Here is a 10776-nt window from a genome sequence, read left to right on the forward strand (position 1 = left end):
AAAAATGTCTGACACTTGCAGGCTATTTCGTCCATTTGGAGACCCCTGGCCTTCCTGCCTGTTACCCTCTCAGGAGGAGATAGAAGAATTGGGGTCATAAAATCAGCTCCTGAGAATATCTGACCATCTGAAGACCTGTCCTGCCAGTTTCTCCCTGAGCACGGAGTGGCACATTTCTGCTCTCCTCCCTGAATTCCTGCAGGTGGTGTTGAAGGTCAGCACTGCAGCAGCACAAGACTTAATCCTTGTAGAGATAGATGGCAAATGCCCATGGCAAGCGCCAAATTGTGACAACGTGAAAATAAGTTGGGAAGCACCTCCGAGCACTAATTCACAGCTAACGAGGTCTTGTGAAGGGAGACAATGTCAGTAGAAGCATTATTGACGAATCTAAGAACACCACGATAAAAGATGACTTACCATCTGTTCAAGATTTACCATTTTAACTGGAAAGGAACAAGATAATTATTTTCAGTTTGAAACAAATCTTGAGTCATTTAAGTAACTTAAAAAAACTGTCATGCATATTTTTGCTTTATCTGATGTTTAAAAGTTATTATAAGATATCTGGAAAGGGTTTTCCATTAGACGTGCTCAAAAAGACATCTGAATATAATAAATTTGTAAATGAAATGACAGCGTTTGAGGGGATCCCATGGATAAGGAGCCTCGCAGGGGGTTGCAAAGAGTCAGACACAACCGAGCGACTGAGCGCGCACACTCACAGGCATGAAAAACATAATTAGCTTCCTTAAATATAAGAGCGTTGTCCCACTTCTTTAATATTCAGATTTCTTTTTAAGTATTTAAATTGCTTCACTTCACTTCATATATATGCATATGCTTATTGACAGATTTTCCCAAATAGTGGATATTGTGAACAACAAGAAAAGAACAGCGTCACTCGTCACCCAGGTGTATAAAAGGTTAAGTCACGACCCTCGAAGTGGCCCACTGACTGTGCACCCTGGTGGGAATTCAGGATGGAGAAAATCAGAATGAGGCATTCTGTGCTTTGGATAAAGGAGTCCACAGACAATTAAGATGCGTATCACAGGAAGAATTCCAATGATTCCAGATTCTTGTATCTTCCCAAACACAGAAAAGCACAAAGATCATTAATCTGAGATGTCTGCTCTTTGAGAGATAAGCAGTCATCTTTTACCGAGATGTATGAATGGGGATTTCCCTGGTGGTCCAGTGGCTAAGATTGTGCTCCCGATTCAGGGGGCCCGGTTTCGATCCCTGGTCAGGAAACTAGATCCCACATGCTGTAACTAAGAATTTGCATGCCGCAAAAGATGGAAGATCCTATGTGGCTGCAACTAGGAACCAGCACAGCCAAATAAATAGATTAAAAAAAAAAAAAGATGTACGTTTGACTACATGTATTTTCCTAGCCAAAAAAAATTCATATATACATTGGCTCCTCCCCTACCCCTTTAGATCAGTTCCTCTGAGCTACTGAGAGGCTGTTTCCTGGGCTTAACCCTCAGTAAGGTCCCTGAAAAAAACTGAAACTCACAGGTCTTACGTGGTGCATTGTTCTTTCAGTTGACGGTATGATTGTTGAGAATGTTACTTGTACTAATAAATAAAACAATGAGGTTTGGAAGTTGAACTTAAACACTTAAGGGAGAAATAGCTTATGTTTAAATTTTTGTAATCTTCAACAAGTTAAACACTAATTTTGAAAACCAAAAAAATTAGTATCCTACTTACTGAATACTTTTTGGCCTCTAAACAATCTTTTCTACAAAAAAAAAAAAGGACACTCAATTCCCAAAATTTACCCCTGACACACACATTGGCTTTTGAGTTGTGAGCCTTGTGCAGAACAAGAAGACAGGACCAGTCCATCAACACTTAGCCTTGCTGAACCTCAGTTGGTGGAGTGAACTTCAGTGAATGAGAGCAGTTATATTTAGCATTTCTTCTTCCTCCTCCCTTTCAGTTCTAAAAATTCCAACACTGGGTGTCAGTATTGCTCAAAGGCACAGACCTATTCTTACTTAGAGTTAGGACGTAACCTGTTTGAGTAAATCCATTGACAAATCACCCAGATAAGTTTTAAATATGTTTGCAAGCTTGACCACAGAAACAAAGCAAGGTGTTATTCTGATCTCTGAAGCTGGCATGCAGGTCTCACCAGTCCTCCCAAATATCCGGGCTGCAGTTCTCCAAGTCTGCAGACCGTGGCCAAACAGCTTCTCTCCCAGCCCACCTGCCTCTTCCCATGCAAGGCGCCACCTGTTATGAAACCAAGGAGGGACTCGAAACCGTTTGTCCCCTTCATGGAGGATAACTACTTCAAGCAGGTATAAAAGCAGAAAGGGGGAAAGAGATTTTAAAACAGCAGAGGAAAAATGAGCAATGAAAGAAAACGAATTGAAGGAGGTTCAGGAGGGAGTGGGTACGTGTATACTTAGAGCTGAGGCCCATTGTTGTACAGCAGAAACCCACACAACATTGTCCAGCAATTATCCTCCAAATTCAAAAAAATAAATAAATTTTAAAAAGAAATGAACTCACAAGCTCACAGTTTCTAGAATCATTCCCAGCACCTGAAGTTCACCTCCTGCATCAGAAATAACTTCTTCCTTGTTCTGCCTCCCTCTCCCCACATTAATTCTTCCTCTACTCTATCCCCTACACATGGACATCACCAGATGGTCAACACCGAAATCAGATTGATTATATTCTTTGCAGCCAAAGATGGAGAAGTTCTATTCAGTCAGCAAAAACAAGACTGGGAGCTGACTGTGGCTCAGATCATGAACTCCTTATTGCCAAATTCAGACTTAAGTTGAAAAAAGTAGGGAAAACCACTAGACCATTCAGGTAGGACCTAAATCAAATCCCTTATGATTATACAGTGGAAGTGAGAAATAGATTTAAGGGCCTAGATCTGATAGACAGAGTGCCTGATGAACTATGGACAGAGGTTCATGACATTGTACAGAAGACAGGGATCAAGACCATCCCCATGGAAAAGAAATGCAAAAAAGCAAAATGGCTGTCTGGGAGGCCTTACAAATAGCTGTGAAAAGAAGAGAAGTGAAAAGCAAAGGAGAAAAGGAAAGAGATAAACATCTGAATGCAGAGTTCCAAAGAATAGCAAGAAGAGATAAGAAAGCCTTCCTCAGCAATCATTGCAAAGAAATAGAGGAAAACAACAGAATGGGAAAGACTAGAGATCTCTTCAAGAAAATTAGAGATACCAAGGGAACATTTCATGCCAAGATGGGCTCGATGAAGGACAGAAATGGTATGGACCTAACAGAAGCAGAAGATATTAAGAAGAGGTGTCAAGAATACACAGAACTATACAAAAAGATCTTCACCACCCAGATAATCACAATGGTATGATAACTCACCTAGAGCCAAACATCCTGGAACGTGAAGTCAAGTGGGCCTTAGAAAGCATCACTATGAACAAAGCTAGTGGAGGTGATGGAATTCCAGCTGAGCTATTTCAAATCCTGAAAGATGATGCTGTGAAAGTGCTGCACTCAATATGCCAGCAAATTTGGAAAACTCAGCAGTGGCCACAGGACTGGAAAAGGTCAGTTTTCATTCCAATCCCAAAGAAAGGCAATGCCAAAGAATGCTCAAACTACTGCACAATTGCACTCATCTCACACCCTAGTAAAGTAACGCTCAAAATTCTCCAAGCCAGGCTTCAGCAATATGTGAACTGTGAACTTCCAGATGTTCAAGCTGGTTTTAGAAAAGGCAGAGGAACCAGAGATCAAATTGCCAACATCCGCTGGGTCATGGAAAAATTGAAGAGAGTTCCAGAAAAGCATCTATTTCTGCTTTATTGACTATGCCAAAGCCTTTGACTGTGTGGATCACAGTAAACTGTGGGAAATCGTGAAACAGATGGGACTACCAGACCACCTGACCTGCCTCTTGAGAAACCTATATGCAGGTCAGGAAGCAACAGTTAGAACTGGACATGGAACAACACACTGGTTCTAAATAGGAAAAGGAGTACGTCAAGGCTGTATATTGTCACCCTGTTTATTTAACTTCTATGCAGAGTACATCATGAGAAATGCTGGGCTGGAAGAAGCACAAGCTGGAATTAAGATTGCCGGGAGAAATATCAATAACCTCAGATATGCAGATGACACCACCCTTATGGCAGAAAGTGAAGAGGAACTTAAAAGCCTCTTGATGAAAGTGAAAGTGGAGAGTGAAAAAGTTGGCTTAAAGCTCAGCATTCAGAAAACGAAGATCATGGCATCTGGTCCCATCACTTCATGGGAAATAGATGGGGAAACAGTGGAAACAGTGTCAGACTTTATTTTTTTTGGCTCCAAAATCACTGCAGATGGTGATTGCAGCCATGAAGTTAAAAGATGCTTACTTCTTGGAAGAAAAGTTATGACCAATCCAGATAGCACATTGAAAAGCAGAGACATTACATTGCCTACAAAGGTCCGTCTAGTCAAGGCTATGGTTTTTCCAGTGGTCATGTATGGATGTGAGAGTTGGACTGTGAAGAAAGCTGAGCACCAAAGAATTGATGGTTTTGAACTGTGGTGTTGGAGAAGACTCTTGAGAGTCCCTTGCACTGCAAGGAGATCCAACCAGTCCGTTCTAAAGGAAATCAGCCCTGGGATTTCTTTGGAAGAAATGATGCTAAAGCTGAAACTCCAGTACTTTGGCCACCTCATGTGAAGAGTTGACTCATTGGAAAAGACTCTGCTGCTGGGAGGGATTGGGGGCAGGAGGAGAAGGGGACAACAGAGGATGAGATGCCTGGATGGCATCACCGACTCCATGGACGTGAGTCTGAGTGAACTCCGGGAGTTGGTGATGGACAGGGAGGCCTAGCGTGCTGCGATTCATGGGGTCGCAGAGACGGACACGATTGAGCAACTGAACTGAACTGAACTGAACTCTAGCCCCAGACTCATGCTGAGATGCCGATTTGATTGTTTGATTGGTTGCTTAATTGTTTTAACCACAGCTGCTGGCACTTAGGACCCAGATTACTTTCCATCTGCGTTTTCAAATTGGACTCTTTCTCTGTCCCCTTAGCTCATCTTGCTAAGATGAGCTCTTCCCACCCCCCACCAGCTCGGAGGACACTAGCTCACTCAAGTTCCAGTGCTGCTGGGGGGAGGCGGCGGGGGAGGGGCATGGTTAAACCTGAAGAGCATCATCATTTGTGACTATGGAGACCTCTCTGGTCTTTTCCTCTAGATTTATAGTCTCTCTCTCTCTCTCTCTCTTTCTTCTTTCCCATCCACCTCTTTTCTCTGTTCTCTCTTCTTTTTTTCTGTTCCTTTTCTTAATGTAAAATCTATTCCATTGAATGGTTTCTCTCTGACTAATTCTGCTATGTGAACAGAATTGCTAACATTCAATTTTGACTTTCAAAGGGGGCCCTCGCCATATTGTGTGACAGTTTTCATGACTGAATGAAGATGAGCCGTTTCTCGATGAGCCACTGGAACGGGGCTTGTAGGTGTCAACCACCTAGCTTTGCCCTCAAAGGTGGCCTGGGGCTCTGTGTGCCATGGTGTCACACCTGGGAGGCATGTTACTGTCCAGCCAAGCGAGGGCTTCCCGGGTGGCACTAGTGGTAAAGAATCCTCCGGCCAATGCAGGAGACACGGGTTCCATCCCTGGGTCAGGAAGAACTCCTGGAGGAGGAGATGGCAACCGACTCCAGTATTCTTGCCTGGGAAATCCCATGAACAGGGGAGCCTGGCGGGCTATACAGTTTATGGGGTTACAAAAGTTGGACACGACTGAGTGATTGAGCATGCATGCATCCAGCAAAGTGGGAAGGGGAGGGTCACCCTCTACTCTGAAAAGATCCTCCAGTAGGAAGAGGAAGGGGACCAGACCACCCCCAGACTAATCACATCTGGCGAAACGGCAGATCAGGGTACAGCTGGGCTGACCCCAGCTTGATCCTGGACTCCGGAAGGGTCCTGAACAAAGAGCACTTGTGATGAGCCCATCCCCAGTGTGGTGCCATTAGCCCTTCATGGGCATCCTCCACTTTGCCTGGCCACACTTTCTTCCTCCTCAATTTCTCTAGGCCTCCGTTACTCCATCACCTTACTGGGGATCATCATTTCAATCACCGATATTGTTGACTTTGGTCTGAATGAAACTTCAAAAAGCTTTTTGGCTAGCACTCTCACATCTTGTGATCTGACATGCCTGCTTTGGACTCATCAGTCAACAGGTATTTAATAATGTACACACTGTTGGCTAATCTGCCTTTTCCCCTTGACAATCACTGTGAACATTCCCCGTCTGTTATTTACCAGATTTGTAAATATTATTTGGATGGTTGTGTTGTAATCCGTCATGAGATATCCCATGAAATATTTCTTGCTGCTGGACATTTAGGTTATTTCCAAATTTTCGCTACTCCAAGTAATGCCTCCATAAATACTAGCGTAGCCAAAGCTTTGCAATCATTCTTTCAAATATTTTTAAACTGCATATGCAATCAGCCAACACATGCACTTGGTAAAAACTTAAAACAGTACAGCTATGACCAAAGTCCCCGTGAATGACCAACTAGTCATTTTAGTGAGCAAGTGGTCACTAGACAGTGATGTTCTAGTCATTGTCTTTCAGATAGAGATAACTACTGTAATTGGTTAATGGCTAACCTCCTTTTTTTCAGTGTGTTTACATATATTTTCATGTATCTAAATAAAGTATATAGTGGTGTATGGTTTCTATTTACGAGGCTAGGAGTGGCACGCAGATGCTCACATGCTGTATGTATTCACTCGGCAGCAAATCCCGGAGCTATTTCCATGTTCCCACATGAAGCTCTGGAACCCTCTCTGTAACTGTTGGGTCAATTCCATAATAAGGACAAATCACTGTTTATTGAGTTAATTCCCTACTGCTGTGTATCTGGGCTCTTTTTAGTTTTTTGCTGAGACAAACAATGCTGAATTTGATCTCTTCTTTGCATACATGTGCAAATGCTTCTCTGGGGAGACTCAAAGAAGGAGAATTGGTGATCATAGAGAAAGCACATTTTTTAATTTTAAGATCTATGGCAGAAAGTGAAGAGGAACTAAAAAGCCTCTTGATGAAAATGAAAGAGGAGAGTGAAAAAGTTGGCTTAAAGCTCAGCATTCAGAAAATGAAGATCATGGCATCTGGTCCCATCCCTTCATGGGAAATAGATAGGGAAACAGTGGAAATAGTGGCAGACTTTATTTTGGGGGGCTCGAAAATCACTGCAGGTGGTGACTGCAGCCATGAAATTAAAAGACACTTACTCCTTGGGAGAAAAGTTATGACCAACCTAGATAGCATATTGAAAAGCAGAGACAGTACTTTGCCAACAATGGTCCATCTAGTCAAGGCTATGGTTTTTCCAGTGGTCATGTATGGATGTGAGAGCTGGACTATAAAGAAAGCTGAGCGCTGAAGAATTGATGCTTTTAAACTGTGGTGTTGGAAAAGACTCTTGAGAGTCCCTTGCACAGCAAGGAAATCCAACCAGTCCATTCTAAAGGAGATCAGCCCTGGGTGTTCTTTGGAAGGAATGATGCTAAAGCTGAAATTCCAGGACTTTGGCCACCTCTTGTGAAGAGTTGACTCATTGGAAAAGACTCTGCTGCTGGGAGGGATTGGGGGCAGGAGGAGAAGGGGACGACAGAGGATGAGATGGCTGGATGGCATCACTGACTCGATGGACGTGAGTTTGAGTGAACTCTGGGAGATGGTGATGGACAGGGAGGCCTGGCGTGCTGTGAATCATGGGGTCGCAAAGAGTCGTTCACAACTGAGCGACTGAACTGAACTGAACTGACTGTTAAACTGGACCAGTGTGGCTGCACAATCAGGCTCCACCAGTGAACAAATGAGAGGGTGTGTGTGTGTCACTACCACCTCATCCATGCTTTGTATGGCCAAGCTTTGAATTGGTGCCTCTCTAATAAAAATGGATCCCATCGTATTTCATTTGCATTTCCCTGATTTCTAAAAGATTATCTTTTTAAGTTTCAATTCAGTTGCTCAGTCGTGTCTGACTCTTTGAGATCTCGTGGACTGCAGCATGCCAGGCCTCCCTGTCCATCACCAACTCCCGGAGTTTACCCAAACTCATGTCCATTGAGTCAGTGATGCCATCCAACCATCTCATGCTCTGTCCTCCCCTTCTCCTCCTGCCTTCAATCTTTCCCAGCATCAGGGTCTTTTCAGATGAGTCAGCTCTTCGCATCAGGTGGCCAAAGTATTGGAGTTTCAGCTTCAACATCAGTCCTTCCAATGAATATTCAGGACTGATCTTCTTTAGGATGGACTGGTTGGATCTCCTTGCAGGCCAAGGGACTCTCAAGAGTCTTCTCCAACACCACAGTTCAAAAGCATTAATTCTTCGGCACTCAGCTTTCTTCACAGTCCAACTCTCACATCCATACATGACCATTGGAAAAACCATGGCCTTGACTAGATGGACCTTTGTTGGCAAAGTACTGTCTCTGCTTTTCAATAACTTTCCTTCCAAAGAGTAACCATCTTTTAATTTCATGGCTGCAGTCACCATCTGCAGTGATTTGGGAGCCCCCCAGAATAAAGTCTGCCACTGTTTCCACTGTTTTCCCATCTATTTGACATGAAGTGATGGGACTGGATGCCATGATCTTAGTTTTCTGAATGTTGAGCTTTAAGCCAACTTTTTCACTCTCCTCTTTCACCTTCATCAAGAGGCTCTTTAGTTCTTCACTTTCTGCCATAAAGGTAGTGTCATCTGCATATCTGAGGTTATTGATATTTCTCCCGGCAATCTTAATTCCAGCTTGTGCTTCTTCCAGCCCAGCATTTCTCATGATGTACTCTGCATAGAAGTTAAATAAGCAGGGTGACGCCTTGACGTACTCCTTTTCCTATTTAGAACCAGTCTGTTGTTCCATGTCCAGTTCTAACTGTTGCTTCCTGACCTGCATACAAATTTCTCAAGAGGCAGATCAGGTGGTCTGGTATTCCCATCTCTGTCAGAATTTTCCACAGTTTATTGTGATCCACACAGTCCAAGGCTTTGGCATAGTCAATAAAGCAGAAATAGATGCTTTTCTGGAACTCTCTTGCTTTTTCCATGATTCAGCGGATGTTGGCAATTTGATCTCTGGTTCCTCTGCCTTTTCTAAAACCAGCTTGAACATCTGGAAGTTCACATATAGCTGAAGCCTGGCTTGGAGAATTTTGAGTGTTACTTTACTAGCATGTGAGATGAGTGCAATTGTGCAGTAGTTTGAGCATTCTTTGGCATTGCCTTTCTTTGGGATTGGAATGAAAATGGACCTTTTCCAGTCCTGTGGCCACTGCTGAGTTTTCCAAATTTGCTGGCATATTGCGTGCAGCACTTTCACAGCATCATCTTTTAGGATTTGAAATAGCTCAGCTGGAATTCCATCACTTATACTAGCTTTGTTCATAGTGATGCTTTCTAAGGCCCACTTGACTTCACATTCCAGGATGTCTGGCTCTAGGTGAGTGATTATCTTGGTCGTGAAGATCTTTTTTGTATAGTTCTGTGTATTCTTGACACCTCTTCTTAATATCTTCTGCTTCTGTTAGGTCCATACCATTTCTGTCCTTCATTGAGCCCATCTGTGCATGAAATGTTCCCTTGGTATCTCTAATTTTCTTGAAGAGATCTCTAGTTTTTCCTATTCTATTGTTTTTGTCTATGCACTGATCCCTGAGGAAGGCTTTCTTATGTCTCCTTGCTATTCTTTGGAATTCGGCATTCAAATGGGTATATTTTCCTTTTCTCCTTTGCTTTTCACTTCTCTTCTTTTCACAGCTATTTGTAAGGCCTCCTCAGACAGCCATTTTTTTTTTTGCATTTCTTTTTCTTGGGGATGGTCTTGATCCTTGTCTCCTGTACAATGTCACAAACCTCCGTCCATAGTTCATCAGGCACTCTATCAGATCTAGTCCCTTAAATCTATTTCTCACTTCTACTGTGTAATCATAAGAGATTTGATTTAGGTCATACCTGAATGGTCTAGTGGTTTTCCCTACTTTCTTCAATTTAAGTCTGAATTTGGCAATAAGGAGTTCATGATCTGAGCCACAGTCAGTTCCCGGTCTTGTTTTTGCTGACTGTATAGAGCCTCTACATCTTTGGCTGCAAAGAATATAATCAATCTGATTTCAGTGTTGGCCATCTGGTGATGTCCATGCGTAGAGTCTTCTCTTGTGTTGTTGGAAGAGGGTGTTTGCTATGACCAGTGCGTTCCCTTGGCAAAACTCTGTTAGCCTTTGCCCTGCTTCATTCTATACTCCAAGCCCAAATTTGCCTATTACTCCAGGCATTTCTTGACTTCCTACTTTTGTATTCCAGTCCTCTATAATGAAAAGGACATCTTTTCTGGGTGTTAGTTCTAAAAGGGTGTTAGTTCTAAATGGTCTTCATAGAACCGTTCAACTTCAGCTTCTTCAGCATTACTGGTCGGGGCATAAAGTTGGATTACCGTGATATTGAATGGTTTTCCTTAGAAATGAACAGAGATCATTCTGTCATTTTTGAGATTGCATCCAAGTACTGTATTTTGGGCTCTTTTGTTGACTATGATGGCTACTCCATTTCTTCTAAGGGATTCTTGCCCACAGTAGTGGATACAATGGTCATCTGAGTTAAATTCACCCATTCCAGTCCATTTTAGTTCGCTGATTCCTAAAATGTCAGTGTTCACTCTTGCCATCTTCTGTTTGACCATTTCCAATTTGCCTTGATTCGTGGACCTAATATTCCAGGTTCGTATGCAA

This window comes from Bos indicus x Bos taurus, chromosome 27, assembly GCF_003369695.1.
Source record: "Bos indicus x Bos taurus breed Angus x Brahman F1 hybrid chromosome 27, Bos_hybrid_MaternalHap_v2.0, whole genome shotgun sequence".
NCBI lineage: Eukaryota > Metazoa > Chordata > Mammalia > Artiodactyla > Bovidae > Bos > Bos indicus x Bos taurus.